Genomic DNA, 16,584 nt, shown 5'->3' on the forward strand with positions numbered 1-16,584 from the left:
GATAGGCTACGTAAATCTTTACGTAGCCTATCACGTTTGTTGTTTAGTTTTGTTTTTTACTGGGAAATGGCGTCCGCAGCCGGTCAGAAAACTGGCCGCCGCCGAACCGCCGCCGGGAGCCTCCAGCGCCAGGGACATTCGACAAAGGTAAGTCCCATTCCAGGGGGAGGGCAGGGGTCTCCACCAATTTCAGGGGGCCAAATGCATTGGCATTCAGCCTCCCAGAGATTCGTGGAGAAATTCTCCGACATCCCTACTGGAGATGATGGAGAACTTCATTCCAAACTACCAGGCCTTTCCAACCTACACATCCCCCAAAAATATGAATTCTCCATATGGATGACTTTCTTTTTGAGACCTGGCAGTTTGAGGGTGCAATGAATATGAACTTGAGCACGCTCCGGGGGAGAGCGCAGGACAGGAAGGCCTGGCGTGCTATGGTCCATGGGGTCATGAAGAGTCGGACACGACTGAACGACTGAACAACAACAACAACAGTTTGAGGGTAGATGGCTGAGGTTTCTTGGTATAACTAAATAAATAATTAAATTCATAACAGCAGGGACATGAACTGTCAAACAGCCTAACGTCAATTATTAGTAGGGGTGTACGAACCCCACTTACCTGGGTCTGCTGGGGGGTCCGTGGTGAGGGAGGCAATCTGATCCTCCCCCTGGAATCCTCCCCGGCCAGCTCTACTCCGCAGCAAGTCCGTGGAGCTGCCGGCCAGGGCCAGCTGCATCCAGACTTCTGGCCACGACCGGTCTTTGTCCGCAAATGGCATCCAGTGTAGCAGACGCCATTTGCATCCTGCACTTTACCATGATAGGCTGTGTAAAGATTTACATAGCCTATCACGGTAAAGAGCAGGGACACAAATGGTGTAGCGGATGCCATTTGTGTCCGCAGTCCGGCGATACAGCCATGGCGGCCGTATCACTGGGTCTTCAGAGCTGGCAGCAGGGAGGATCCGCCAGCGAGGACTTTGCGCTGGAAGACAAGGTAAGATGTCCAATCCTCCATGGACTTTGGGGGGCCAGATTCAATAGAATCCGGCCTCATTGGGGTCTGTGGAGGATTTCTCCAACATCCCTAATTATTAGAGCTGTGTGCAACTGGCCCCTCAGAATTCTCCACCCTATTTGTGGGCAGAAAAATTGAGGGGCAATTTCATTGAATTTTTCCAGGGAAAGTAGAATTTCAACAGTTTCTCACAGGTATGGCTCACTATTGGCAGGGGTTGTGTAGCACAGCTTCTTTCATTTTTCCTAAGGGTTTTTGGGAGGGTGGTGTTGCCACTGCAAGTTGCAACAGCAGCAGCTGTGTTGGCAGCCTGGCCCCCATTTTACAACTTCCACAATGTCTCATACCTAGCATTGTGCAGGGGCATTGTGGGGGAAGAGAAGGAAGGTGGCCAACATATAAAACTGATTGAAGTGCAGGAAGCTGAGGAGGCTGCTAGAGAGATGATAGTACAATGAAAGACAGGACACTCATACACACTCTTCAGCCAACTCATAACTATGGTAACCACAGGAACCCCAAACCCAGCCCTTGAGAATTTCTCCAATCTTTTCTTCTCCTTTGAATTTCTTTTTGAAAGCAATTTCTTTTCTATTGAAATTGAATGAGAATGGTACAAAAATAAATAAAATGTGGAACAAATTTTCAGCACAGCACTATTAAATGTGCCCTGGACATGGGAAAAGGAAAAGGAGACTGTATCTTCTGGCAACCATAAGCGGTTTGATATTAAGATATTGAGTAATGTGAGCACCCCCTTCATGGATCACTGTCTTGTTGTGGCGAAGGGGCTTGCGTAACTCAGTGAAGCCATAAGCTATGCCGTGCAGGGCCACCCAAGACGGACAGGTCATGGCAGAGAGTTCTGACAAAATGTGGTCCACTGGAGAAGGAAATGGCAACCCACTCCAGTATTCTTGCCAAGAAAACCCCATGGAACGTATCACAAGGCTAAAAGGGATGACGCCGGAAGATGAGCCCCTCAGGTCGGAAGGTGTCCAATATGCTACTGGGGAAGAGCAGAGGGTATTTCCAAGTAGCGCCAGAAAGAGTGAAGCGGCTGGGCCAAACCCGAAAGGACACTCAGCTGTGGATGTGTCTGGCGGTGAAAAGAAAATCCGATGCTGTAAAGAACAATATTGTTTAGGAACCTGGAATGTCAGATCAATGAATCAAGGTAAGCTGGAGGTGGTCAAACATGAGATGGCAAGATTGAACATCGACATCTTGGGAATCAGCGAACTAAAATGGACAGGCATGGGCGAATTTAATTCAGGTGACCATCATATCTACTATTGTGGGCAAGAATCCCTTAGAAGAAATGGAGTAGCACTCATAGTCAACAAAAGGGTGGGAAAAGCAGTACTGGGGTACAATCTTAAAAATGATAGAATGATCTCAGTACGAATCCAAGGCAAACCATTCAACATCACAGTAATTCAAGTCTATGCCCCAACCACTGAGGCCGAAGAAGCTGAGGTTGATCGGTTCTATGAAGACCTACAACACCTTCTAGAACTAACACCAAAAAAAGATGTCCTCTTCATCATAGGGGATTGGAATGCTAAAGTAGGAAGTCAAGAAATCACCGGGATAACAGGCAGGCATGGCCTTGGTGTACAAAATGAAGCAGGACAAAAGCTAATAGAGTTTTGCCAAGAGAACATGCTGATCATAGCAAACACTCTTTTCCAACAGCACAAGAGGCGACTCTACACATGGACGTCACCAGATGGTCAATTTCGAAATCAGATTGATTATGTCCTTTGCAGCCAAAGATGGAGAAGCTCCATACAGTCAGTAAAAACAAGACCTGGAGCTGACTGTGGCTCAGATCATGAGCTGCTTCTTGCAAAATTTCGGCTTAAATTGAAGAACGTCGGGAAAACCACTAAACCTTTCAGGTATGACCTAAATCATATCCCTGATGAATATACAGTGGAGGTGAGGAATAGATTTCAGGGATTAGACCTGATAGACAGAGTGCCTGAGGAACTATGGACGGAGGTCCGTAACATTGTTCAGGAGGCAGCAACGAAATCCATCCCAAAGAAAAAGAAATGCAAGAAAGCAAAGTGGCTGTCTGATGAGGCTTTACAAGTAGCTCACGAAAGAAGGGAAGCGAAAAGCAAGGGAGAAAGGGGAAGATATAGCCAACTGAATGCAGAGTTCCAGAGAATAGCAAGGAGAGACAAGAAGGCCTTCTTAAATGAACAATGCAAAGAAATCGAGGAAAACAACAGAATGGGAAAGACTAGAGATCTCTTCAAGAAAATTGGAGATCTCAAGGGAACGTTTTGTGCAAAGACGGGCATGATAAAGGACAAAGAAGGCAGGGACCTAACAGAAGCAGATGAGATTAAGAAGAGGTGGCAAGAATACACAGAAGAACTATACAGGAAAGATCTGAATGTCCCTGATAGCCATGATAGTGCGGTCACTGAACTTGAGCCGGACATCCTCGAGAGTGAAGTCAAGTGGGCCTTAGGAAGCATTACTAACAACAAAGCTAGCGGAGATGACAGTATTCCAGCCGAGCTATTTAAAATCCTAAAAGATGATGCTGTTAAAGTGCTGCATTCAATATGCCAACAAATCTGGAACACTCAACAATGGCCGCAAGACTGGAAAAGGTCAGTTTACATTCCAATTCCAAAGAAGGGCAACGCCAAAGAGTGTTCAAACTACCGCACCATTGCGCTCATTTCACATGCCAGCAAGGTGATGCTCAAAATCCTACAAGCTAGGCTTCAGCAGTATGCGAACCGAGAACTACCGGAAGTACAAGCTGGGTTTCGAAGAGGCAGAGGAACTAGAGATCAAATCGCCAACATTCGCTGCATCATGGAGAAAGCAAGAGAATTCCAGAAAAACGTCTATTTCTGCTTCATTGACTACGCTAAAGCCTTTGATTGTGTGGATCACAACAAACTGTGGCAAATTCTGAAAGTGATGGGAGTACCAGACCACCTTACCTGTCTCCTGAGAAACCTGTACGAGGGTCAAGAAGCAACAGTAAGAACCAGACATGGAACAACCGATTGGTTCAAAATTGGGAAAGGAGTACGACAAGGCTGCATATTGTCACCCTGCTTATTTAACTTATATGCAGAGTACATCATGAGAAATGCTGGGTTGGATGAATCAGAGGTCGGAATTAAGATTGCCGGGAGAATTATCAACAACCTCCGATATGCAGACGATACCACCCTAATGGCAGAAAGCGAAGAGGATCTCAAGAGCCTCTTGTTGAGGGTGAAAGAGGAGAGTGCAAAAGCTGGTTTGAAACTCAACATTAAAAAAACTAAGATCATGGCATCTGGCCCCATCACTTCCTGGCATATAGAAGGGGAAGAAATGGAAGCAGTGACAGATTTTACTTTCTTGGGCTCCAAGATCACCGCAGACGGTGACTGTAGCCATGAAATTAAAAGACGCTTGCTCCTTGGGAGGAAAGCTATGGCCAACCTAGACAGCATAGTAAGAAGCAGAGACATCACCTTGCCGACAAAGGTCCGTCTAATCAAAGCTATGGTTTTCCCAGTAGTAATGTATGGCTGTGAGAGCTGGACTATAAGGAAGGCTGAGCGCCGAAGAATTGATGCTTTCGAACTGTGGTGCTGGAGAAGACTCTTACGAGTCCCCTGGACTGCAAGGAGGTCAAATCAGTCCATCCTAAAGGAAATCAACCCTGAGTGCTCATTGGAAGGACAGATAATGAAGCTGAAGCTCCAATATTTTGGCCACCTAATGCGAAGAGAAAACTCCCTGGAAAAGACCCTGATGCTGGGAAAGACTGAAGGCAAAAGGAGAAGGGGACGGCAGAGGATGAGATGGCTAGATAGCATCACGGATGCAATGAATATGAACTTGAGCACACTCCGGGAGAGAGCGCAGGACAGGAAGGCCTGGCGTGCTATGGTCCATGGGGTCACGAAGAGTCGGACACGACTGAACGACTGAACAACAAATGTGAGCACAATTTTGATGGAATGTGTTATTGTTTTTAAAACATAATTCACAAAGCAGTTTTTTTTTAAAAGAATCAAACAATACCCTAGAGTGTGACTGTTACATCTGAATGATGCAGGATAAGTGTGTTATAATGTTCCTATAAACAGTCTTCAAGATTAACGTTATTAGCTGGTATTCATAATTCCCCTCACAGACATGCTGACCCTTCCCATTGGCCTTATTCAGCCCTAGAAAATGGTGGGCGTAGTATTTCCAGCAAGAGCACAAACACCTTCATGTGCATAATGTGGTTAATGTGACATGAACACAGAGTAAAGGGAATTAGAAATGAATGTAAGTATTTCTGGTGAAAGCAGTCATTATTTTATTCTGATTGGCTGTCAGGAAAGAAAGATGTTAGAAAACGCTAGACTCCTAGGACATGGTGAAGTGTGTTGACTGCTAAGCTATGCTTTGCTTTTCACTGTAAAACAAGAAACAACTGAAAAAATCCATAGAGGAGGGGGAAATGGAAAATACATGTAGTCATTTATAAAGTTGGTCTTCAGAACCATGGCAACAGCACTACATATGAATAACAATCAGTTTCAGGAATGGAATCTTAGGATCATCCAAACACAGATGTTGATGCATTGTTCAAAGAAGAAACTTGCAACTCCCTCATCACCATACTTTAATTTCAAGGCATTAAATATTTTCATTGAAAGGTTTTACTCTTGCAAATGAGCCAGTGTTGAAAAGCAGAGTGGCATTCATTATGTTGCAGACAAGGATTCATCATTACAGCTGAATAGTCATGAATTGCTATTTTTTTCAGATGAGAAACACAATACGATCTGTTTTCTCACCTATTAAAATGATTGAGATTTTACTGGATTGCAGATGGAAAAGAATGAGAAATATACAGATCTTAATAGCACTGTTACATATTTGACAGCAGCAATCTTCACATATTGTTGGCACACCAGCGAAAATATTTGCTGAAATTTCTGTCTTTATTCTCTTTACTTCTTCTGAAAGGCTTCTGTATCAAACTTTGCTATCTTATCTTCTTATCAAAATTGATTAACAGATCATTGTTTACACTGATTTTTACATTAACACTGAGGAATTTCATAGCCTGTTTTGCTGGGAGGAAGAAAAATTACCATTCTCAGTAGTCTACTTCTGAGTTAGAATAGATTGCATCACCTATGTACATAGGTAAGGGAAAGTGAATCACATGGCATCCCTAACCAATAAGAGAATGCTTTGGATTTGGATGAATTCCAAATCCCAAACCAAATTGGGCTAATTTGGACAGATTGGGTAGATGTCTGAATTGAAGCAGGGCTCCTCCAAAGTGGATCAAATCCAAACCCTTGTGAAGATCCAGGATTTCGAGGAACAATAGTGATATACAGACTGTGTAAAATCCACTCTGTTTGTGTTTCGTGGATTGTCAGGTGCCTTTTGTTCTATTGTCCACCCACAGATGGATGCATTTTTTTTTCATCATGTGGAAAAATACTTATGTAAGTATTTACGTATTTAATAATTTACCTCAGTATGTAACATTTAGCGTATTGTTCCCCCATTCCATTCAACATTTCCTCAGCAGAAACGTACGTCGTTTCCTATGAATTTGTATGTGTAAATTTTGGGAAAGTAAAAAAAAAAAAAAATCATCCACAGGCTCTGCATGGCCTGAGGAGATCCGTCCACAGCAGATTCCACAGGTCGGATTCTCAGAAATCCAAGCTCATTTTAGTCTATCTTGAATTTCTCCAGCATCCCTACATGCAGGTACAGACACCATGTCTCAAAAATGGATACACTTTGCCCAAGCTTTCCATATCAGAAAAACACCAGGGTGGGGAGAGGGGGAAGGAGAGGATGGGGTGTCAATTTGTCACTGGCAGCTCTAGCTTCTAATCACAGTGAATGCGTTTATCTGGGCTCTCCAATTCAGGAGGACAGATGTTGAAGTAACATATATTGTTCAGTGTGCTTTACTAATTTTCTCTCCTAGAAGAGGAAACATTAAAAGAATGCTGGTGGAGTCTGTGGAACCTTGGAGGGTGTAGGATTGAGTGCTTGCTTGGTAAATGCTGGAGGTTCAGCTCCTTCGGCCTCTGCCACTGTATATTCCACCCCCATCATCCACCCCCATAGTATTGCACATTCTGTGATGTTGGTGCCAGTTGAGCAGAAAACAAAACAAAACTGCCTTAAACTGTTTTCATTCATTATAACTCTTTAGCCACTGCACCTAGCCTTCTGCAATTTTGCTGATTTCTTGCCTAGGGACCTCTATGCCATTTTCATACAAATTGACAAAAACAAAACAAAACCCAACAACCATGGAGGGGGTAAGGGAAAGTGAATCACTACCTTCCTCCCCCCAAAATGTGAACACTGTCCTTCCACAAAACAAACAAAAAATTAGGGATGTACGAAAGTTCCGCCACGGATCTCAGGGATTCTGCCCCAAAATCGGTGGCGGAACGGCCCGCCACCCCCCGCCACCCCCCCGGGACAGGACTTACCTGGGGCGGATCTTCCTGGCGGCGGAGGCTCCGGTGGCGGTGCGGCACCAGCCGGTCTTCCGATCGGCTGCCGCCGCCGCCATTTCCAGGTTAAAAAAACAACAACAACATGATAGGCTACGTAAAGATTGACTTAACCTATCACGGCTAGATTTTAAAAAAACACTGTGATAGGCTACGTAAATGTTTACATAGCCTATCACGGCTGACTACTACGCTATTTGCGTTCCCCTTATTTTCACCGTCTTAGTCTACGTAAATGTTTACGTAGACTAAGACGTGCCAAAATAAGGAACGCAAATGGCGGTGCCCATGGGCGCCGCCATTTGCGTACGCGTGTTTGTTTTTTCTTTTAAATCAGCTGTGATAGGCTACATAAACATTTACATAGCCTATCACAGCTGACTGCAGGGATGCAAACGGCGGCAGCTATGGCTGCCGCCATTTGCGTCCCTGCTAGCCAGCGGTTGGATGTCCGGCTGCTGGCGGAACCGGCTGGCGGCTCCACAGAATCGCTGCAGAGCACAGCCGGCTGGCCAGGATTCCGGAGGGGGGGAGGTACGGAGTGCCTCCCCCCCCCAGCGAGGATTCCGGGGGGAGGACAGAACGCCTCCCCCCGCACTATCAGCATAATCCCCGAAAGGTAAGTACCTTTCGTACATCCCTACAAAAAATACTGCGTCTATCCTTCTGAAAATTTTCAGGTTTCTTAAGCAGGGCCACTTCTATGCTGTATGCCATGTATAACAATTACCCACAAAAAATGTAGGGAGATAAGCATATCCATTTTTGGGAAACCTTCCCTCTGTAAAGACTGCTCTTGCATCAAGCTCCCTCCCTGCACATATTCAGCTGACCCCTCAGAAGGGGTAGCTATTCCTTACAGTTATTGGCACATCCCCTGCCCCTGCACTCAACTGGCTGAAATGTGGTAGACATAATGCCCTCAGAAGGGCCTGCTCCACTTGAAAATGTCATCCAAACCTAACAAACTGATGACAGCCAATAAGAACCATGAGTATGCAGATTTCTGGATCAATATTCGGATTTGGTTCCATGTTGAAGTGGATAGTCTCTAAATCAGTCTGAGCTGAATTGGTCCGTCAAACCATTGAACTGGGGGCCAAACTGGATCTTGTGCACACCTCTCCTATCTAAACCAGTTCTAGTTGTGTCTTCTCTACAGGGATACCTCTAAACTCTTGACTCATAGTACTGTGATAGCAACAACAATGGAAGCTCCTAACAGATAAGCCAAACAAATTAAATGTAAAGTCACACAGTGAAAACCCATTGAACTTCTCTCATGGTGTTGGGCCACTCTGCCCTTCCAGTGTGATTCAGTAATGCTAAGTACTTTTCCAAACAATCGGAAAATATCTCAGTTAACCCAGAGAACAAATTCAGACAACATCATACTCCTGATGTCATCCAAAGTACAGCACCATCTACATCCTTCTTCCTCAAACTCCACTTACTCAGCCTGCTCCTGCTTTATTGGTGTCTCCCTCCTCTCTTTTCCGTTCCCTTTTTATCTCTTCCTGGAAGTATTCCAAGCCTTGTGAAGTGATGGGAAGAAAAGAAAAAAAAGAAAAAGAAAAGAGAGATCCCTCTCTGCTAGGGCTGTCGGAGAAATCTGCAACAGATTCAAATAAGTTCGGACCTCTGTGAATCTGACCTGTGGATAGGGATGGCGGAGAATTCTGCCATGGATTCCAGTGAGGCCAAATTAGGGATGGTGGAGAATTTCTCCCCGAAAATTCGGGGGGCCGAGCGCCAACGTGTTCGGCCCCCCGAACAAGTTTCGGAGAGAAATCCTCCGCCCCCCCTGCCCCCCGCCCCCCCCCGGGATGGGACTTACCTTCCCTGAATGTCCCTCCAGGCGGCGGGTCCGGCTGGCGGTTCGTCCGGTGTTCGAGCGGGGCGGGAGCGGCAGCCGGTCTTTTGACCGGCTGCCGCCCCCGCCATTGCAATGAAAGAAAAAAAAAAAAACGTCCCCTGATAGGCTACGTGACGATTCACGTAGCCTATCACGGCAAGATTTGCAAAGTCAGCCGTGATAGGCTACGTGAATCGTCACGTAGCCTATCACGGGTGACTTTAAAAAAAAAAGTGTGTACGGATAATGGCGGCCCCCATAGGGAGCCGCCATTCGCGTTCCTTATTTGGTCGCTGTAGTCTACGTCAATGTTTACATAGACTACGGCGAAAATAAGGGCAACGCTATTTGCGTTGCCCTTATTTTCGCCGTAGTCTACGTAAACATTGACGTAGACTACAGCAACTAAATAAGGAACGCGAATGGCGGCTCCCTATGGGGGCCGCCATTCGCGTACGCACTTTTTTTTTTTTTTTAAAGTCACCCGTGATAGGCTACGTGACGATTCACGTAGCCTATCACGGCTGACTTTCCAGATCTAGCCGTGATAGGCTATGTGAATCGTCATGTAGCCTATCAGGGGACTTTTTTTTTTTTTTTTTTACTTTCGTGTTCGCGGCCGGGCGAGGCGGGAAGCCTCCTCCCTGGCCTGAATTTCGGCTGGGCGAGGCGGGAAGCCTCCCCCCCCCGGCCTGAATTTCGGCCGGGCGAGGCGGGAAGCCTCCCCCCCCCGGCCTGAACTTCGCGGGGGGAGCAGCGAAGCGCTCCCCCCCACCGCGAAAAAGCTGCGAGAAAAGGTAAGTGACTTTCGTTCACCCCTAGGCCAAATGCACTGGCATTCTCTCCCCCAGAATCCATGGCGGAATGGCCTCCTGCCCTCCCACCCGCCCTGCGGAACCCCCAGGATGGCACTTACCTGAGGCATATGTGGTGGATGCGGCAGTGGCTTCAGCGATGGGTGCGGCGGTGGCAGGTGCAGCAGCGGCAGTGCAGCAGTGGCGGTGTGGCGGCGGCACGGCAGTGGTGGCGGAAGGTGCGGCGGTGGCAGCGGAAGGTGCGGTGGTGGGTGCGGGGGTGGCGGCGGCAGGGGCAGCTGGTCTCCTGGCTGGCCGCAGCTGGGCGCAGCATATGCAAATGGCAGCGGCTACGATGGCCGCCATTTGCATTCGCTATTTTTAGCCATTCTAGCTTACGTAAATATTTATGTAGGCTAGAACGGCGAAAAATAGCGAACACAAATGGCAGCCGCTGTAGCCTCCGCCATTTGTGTACACGTTTTTTTTTACGTTGCCGTGATAGGCTATGTAAATATTTACGTAGCCTATCACGGTTAAGTACAGGGACACAAACGGCGGCGGCTACAGCTGCCACCATTTGCGTCCCTGCTGCCCAGTGGCCGGATAAATTGCCAGACTTGAATATGTATTGAAAATCTTTGCTTGGTCCGTACATTTTCAAGCTTGCACTGTGATTCATGGATGGAAAAAAAATGTGTTCAACGACATGCGTACATTTGAAAAATATGTATTTTTGAAAAAATGCACACAAACACACTTTCATCAATGGGAGAAAAATTCGCACATTTCAGAAATGTGCACAGCTGATGTGTACATTTGGGAAATTCAGAGAAGCTTAGTGAGCTCAATTTTTTCTGATTTACACATCCCCATTTTGAGGTGCCCCTTCATGGATCACTGCCTTGTTGTGGCGAAGGGGCTTGCGTAACTCAGTGAAGCCATAAGCTATGCCGTGCAGGGCCACCCAAGACGGACAGGTCATGGCAGAGAGTTCTGACAAAATGTGGTCCACTGGAGAAGGAAATGGCAACCCACTCCAGTATTCTTGCCAAGAAAACCCCATGGAACATTTCACAAGGCTAAAAGGTATGATGCCAGAAGATGAGCCCCTCAGGTTGGAAGGTGTCCAATATACTACTGGGGAAGAGCAGAGGGTATTTCCAAGTAGCGACAGAAAGAATGAAGCGGCTGGGCCAAAGCCAAAAGGGCACTCAGCTGTGGATGTGTCTGGTGGTGAAAAGAAAATCCGATGCTGTAAAGAACAATATTGTTTAGGAACCTGGAATGTCAGATCAATGACTCAAGGTAAGCTGGAGATGGTCAAACATGAGATGGCAAGATTGAACATCGACCTCTTGGGAATCAGCGAACTAAAATGGACAGTCATGGGCAAATTTAATTCAGGGGACCATCATATCTACTACTGTGGGCAAGAATCCCTTAGAAGAAATGGAGTAGCACTCATAGTCAACAAAAGGGTGGGAAAAGCAGTACTGGGGTACACTCTCAAAAACGATAGAATGATCTCAGTACGAATCCAAGGCAAACCATTCAACATCACAGTAATTCAAGTCTATGCCCCAACCACTGATGCCGAAGAAGCTGAGGTTGATTGGTTCTATGAAGACCTCCAACACCTTCTAGTACTAACACCAAAAAAAGATGTCCTCTTCATCACAGGGGATTGGAATGCTAAAGGAGGAAGTCAAGAAATCACCGGGATAACTGGCAGGCATGGCCTTGGTGTACAAAAGTGCCCTAACCCCGGCGCCAGCTTGTCTGGCAAAAGGGGGGGGATATTGCGGGTGGTGGGGTGAGAAGAGGTGGCTGCTGCCTATTGGGTGCCCACCCATGGCACCACCAAGCAGGGGAGGAGTCGGCAGAGCCCTCTTAAGCTCTGCGCCCCCTCCAAACCAGCTCTCTCGCTCACGCGGCTTGAGAGACTGACCGGGAAATGACGACCGACTTCTGACTGTCATCAGAACCCTCTCGTCGCTCCCACCGAGATGGCACTGGCGCTCGCTTTGGCGGTGCACGTGCCCCCTGAACGTGCCCGATCTCGTCTGATCTCGGAAGCTAAGCCTTTGCCTCTCAGCTCATCAGGATGCAATTTTTATTTATTTATTTTTTCCTGCCAGCGGCCACTCGCTCAAGCGGCACGCGTGGCCTCGCTTCTGCAGCGCGCCCACTGCCGCTCACCGCTGCGGCGCGTGCGCACCTTGCCTCCGGCTCGCCGGGAGGCATGGTCCTCTCCCCGCGCTGCCGGGTGGGCCGGCCCTCACCTCCTGGTTGTTGGGAGGGCGACCCTCTCCCCGGAGCTTGCCACGCCTTGGGGGGCGCCGACGCTCGCGTGCGCCCCTCGCCTCTGGCCCGCGCTGGGTTTGGCTGCGTCTCTGGGTATGTCAGCACTTGCTGCTGCGTGCGCCCGCCCCTTGCCTCCGGCTCACTGAGTGGCGCGGCCCTCTTGCCGCGCCGCCGGGTGTGCCGGCCCTCCTTCGGAGGCGTACGTCCTCCTCACCTCCTGGTGTTGGGGGGGCGGCCCTCTCTCTGGCGCTTGTCGCGCCTCGTGGGGTGCCGACATTCACGGCTGCGGCGTGCTTGCCCCCCGCCTCCGGCTCACTGGGAGGCGCAGCCCAATGTGGGGTTTGGCAGCGGCTCCGGGGGCGTCAGCGCTCGCTCCTGCGTGCGCCCACCCCTTACCTCCGGCTCGCCGGGAGGCGCGGCCCTCTTGCTGTGCTGCCGGGTGTGCTGGCCCTCCCTCGGCGGCGCGCATGCTCCTCGCCTGCTGGTGGTTGGGGGGGCGGCCCTCTCCCCAGCGCTTGCCGCGCCTTGTGGGGCGCCGACGCTCGCGGTTGGAGCGTGCACCCTCCGGCTCGCCGGGAGGTGCGGCCCGGCGCTGGGTTTGGCTGCGGCTCTAAGGGCGTCGCCACCCACTGCTGCGGGCGCTCGCCCCTCGCCTCCGGCTCACCGGGAGGCGCGGCCCTCTTGCCGTGCTGTCGGGTGTGCCGGCCCTCCGTCAGCAGCCTGCATGCCCCTCGCCTCTTGCTCGCTGGGGGAGGCGGCCCTCTCAACGCCCCCCCCAAAAGAACACCTTGCCGTGCCTCAGGGGGTGGCGACACTTGTGGCTGTAGCGCGCGCGCCCCCAGCCTCTGGATCACTGGGAGGCACAGCCTCTCGGTCTGGTTGCGACTCCGGGGGTGTCGGCGCTCGCTGCTGTGGTGGACTCGCCTCCCGTTCGCCGGGAGGCGCAGCCCTCTTGCTCCGCTGCTGGGTGCGCCGGCCCTCCCTCGGCGGCGCATGCGCCCCTTGCCTCCCTGCCCGCTGGTTGCCTCAGTGCATGGCCCCTGTTCCTTTCTGCAGATGTTCTCGCTGCTGTAGGGGCATCAGCATTGGAGACCCAAGTCATGTAGTTGTGAGTGCATTGGTCTGGGGGCTGGGTGACCCCGGTTCTAGTCCCCACACAGCCATGGAAGCTCACTGAGTGACTTTGGCTGGTCAATGACTCTTAGCCCGACCTACCTCACAGGGTCATTGTTGTGAAATGGTAGAGGAGGAGGATAATATAAATGCAATAAATAATAATAATTAATAAATATAGATAATGCAATACTTTTCCCGAGAGTAACGCGCTCAGCGCGTACCTTCTCTACCCCCCCATTCATATGTGGCAATCCTACTGGCCGTTCATCCTTGGCGTTGCCCTACCTAGGGTGGTGGGCAGTGACCTGCCTGCGCTTGCCAGGCATTCAGCCCACTCATACCCTCGGCCTGCCTCCGCCCTACAGTAAGGGGCTATAGGTGCTGCCTCGGTTGACCTGGGGTCCTGCTGGTAGCCCTCTCTAGGATATCCTCTCCTGTGGGTTTACGCCCCTGCCTGCGTTTGTGCTTACAGGTATTGGCTGCGTAGTGGTTGGAGTATTGCACTGTGACCTAGGTCCTTGTTATCTTCCCTGCCGCTAGGCCTCTAGCAGCCTGATACCAAGCACTGACCTGGAACTCCACCTTCTTACATCATGCCCCAGAAGAAGGGTCATGGTGGAAGGAGGGGGAAGGGTAGCCCCCCCCCCGCTAGGAGACCTCAGCCTGGGCCCAACTCCAGGTCTGTGGCAGAGGCGGGCCCAGTTCTGGCCTTAATCCTTGCTCGCCTGGAGGATGCTGAGCATTCCTCAGGAATCCCTCCCCCTCCCCTGGCCAGGCCTAAGAAAACCTCGGCGGCCCAATTCGATAGGGGCTCTTTCCTCCTGCCACTTCCCCATCCCCCGTCACCCAAGCGACGCCATCCACTTTGCTGGTTGGGGATCAGAACATGGCCACAGTGGGTTCAGTGCACCTGGATGCCATAGAAGCATCGCCCAGCCTCCTTGTTTGTAGCGCATCTGGGCGCCACTGCGGCATCCACCTCTTCTTCGCAGGCTCACCTTGGCACAGGGATGGCGGAGAATTTCTCCCCGAAACTTTGGGGGGCCAAGCGCCAACATGTTTGGCCCCCCGAACAGGTTTTGGGGAGAAATTCTCCACACACACCCCGCCCCCGCATCCCGCCCGGGACGGGACTTACCTTTGGCGAATGTCCCTCCCGGCAGCGGGTCCGGCCGGCGGTTCGGCGGGTATTCGTCCGGGGCGGGACCGGCAGCTGGTCTTTCGACCGGCTGCCGCCGCCGCCATTCCAATCAAAGAAAAAAAAAACAAAAAAGCCCCCGTGATAGGCTACGTGAAGATTAACGTAGCCTATCACGGCTAGATTTGCAAAGTCAGCCGTGATAGGCTACATAAATCGTCACGTAGCCTATCACGGGTGACCTAAAAAAAAAAAGCGTGTACGGATAATGGCGGCCCCCATAGGGAGCCGCCATTCCCGTTCCTTATTTGGTCGCTGTAGTCTACGTAAAGATTTATGTAGACTACGGCGAAAATAAGGGCAACGCTATTTGCGTTGCCCTTATTTTCGCCGTAGTCTACGTAAATCTTTACGTAGACTACAGTGACCAAATAAGGAACGCGAATGGCGGCTCCCTATGGGGGCCGCCATTTGCGTACGCACTTTTTTGTTTGTTTGTTTAAAGTCAGCCATGATAGGCTACATGACGATTAATGTAGCCTATCATGGCTGACTTTGCAGATCTAGCCGTGATAGGCTATGTTAATCATCACGTAGCCTATCATGGGGGCGTTTTTTTTTTAAAAAAAAACTTTTGAGTTCGCGGCCGGGGAAGGCGAGGCACCTCCTCCCCGGCCTGAATTTCGGCCGGGCGAGGCGGGAAGCCTCCCCCCCGGCCTGAACTTCACGGGGGGAGCAGCGAAGCGACTCCCCCCACCGCAAAAAGCTTCGAGGACAGGTAAGTGACTTTCGTCCACCCCTACCTTGGCAGCACGCCACCGCTGGAGACAGCCCGACCACCTGAGACAGCTCCACCAGCAGCGACGCAAGTAGCATCATTCCCCTTGTCTGTTGGGGATCAAGGTGCTGCGGCCCCCGATACATCACGTCTGTACACCATTGAGGCTACGCCCCATCTTCGCAGGGTCTCCCAGGCGGCACACCACCATTGGAGACGGTTCACCCTCCTGGGACATTCTGTTAGCAGCACCGTAAGCAGTTTCATCCCCCCTACCTATAAGAGACCCTGGCACGGCTGCCCTGGGTATGGGTGAGACAACCACACACCCTATATACGACTCCGGAGCCACATGCGGCTCCGTCAATCATATCTCCAGTAGCACTTCACCCCCTTTCGCTAGTGTCCAGCTGAGTCCTGTAGGGTTAACTTAGGATCTCTTGTCCCTACCCCCGGACGCCCACATACGTGGCAAGGGTAGGTCCCTTCGCTAATCCCGTGAGAGGAGCAATGCCCATCCAGGCTGCTTCTTCTGCAATTGGCCTTCAACTTGGGAGTGGCACAGCTGCCTTATGTCAAGGCCATCCGTGGAAGGGCCGCCACTAACCTTCTATAGGTCTGACAGTGGCCTCCATCTATTGCGGGCCCAGTGATTTGGCACTGCATGCTGAGCTGTGAGTACAGCCCCATGGTCACGTGCTCCCAAACCATTGCCATTTTCCGTCACGTGTGCTCCCTTGGTAGCAGATAGCACCCATCCACCTCCTGTCCAATAGCCCGGGGGTGGCAGGGTCCCCCCCAGGGGGGGCCAAGTCTGCAGGAAGCCTGTAGCAGGTTACTGCCCCTCCCAATGGGCCCAGCCTGGTCAGAAGGGTGCCGCTCCTTTAGTTTTTTTTTTAAATGCTATCCCCCATGACATCCCTTTGGGAGTCCAGGCTAAGCCATAGCCTCTCTTTCCCATAGGCCAGCCCATTCATGACGAGACCTCCTGGGTATCTGGGCCCTGTATGAAACACTTCTTCCAAAGATATGGTTGTCTCGGTCTC

Source organism: Heloderma suspectum, chromosome 1 (assembly GCF_057233095.1).
Source record: "Heloderma suspectum isolate Gila_16-S chromosome 1, 16-S_ref, whole genome shotgun sequence".
Lineage (NCBI taxonomy): Eukaryota > Metazoa > Chordata > Lepidosauria > Squamata > Helodermatidae > Heloderma > Heloderma suspectum.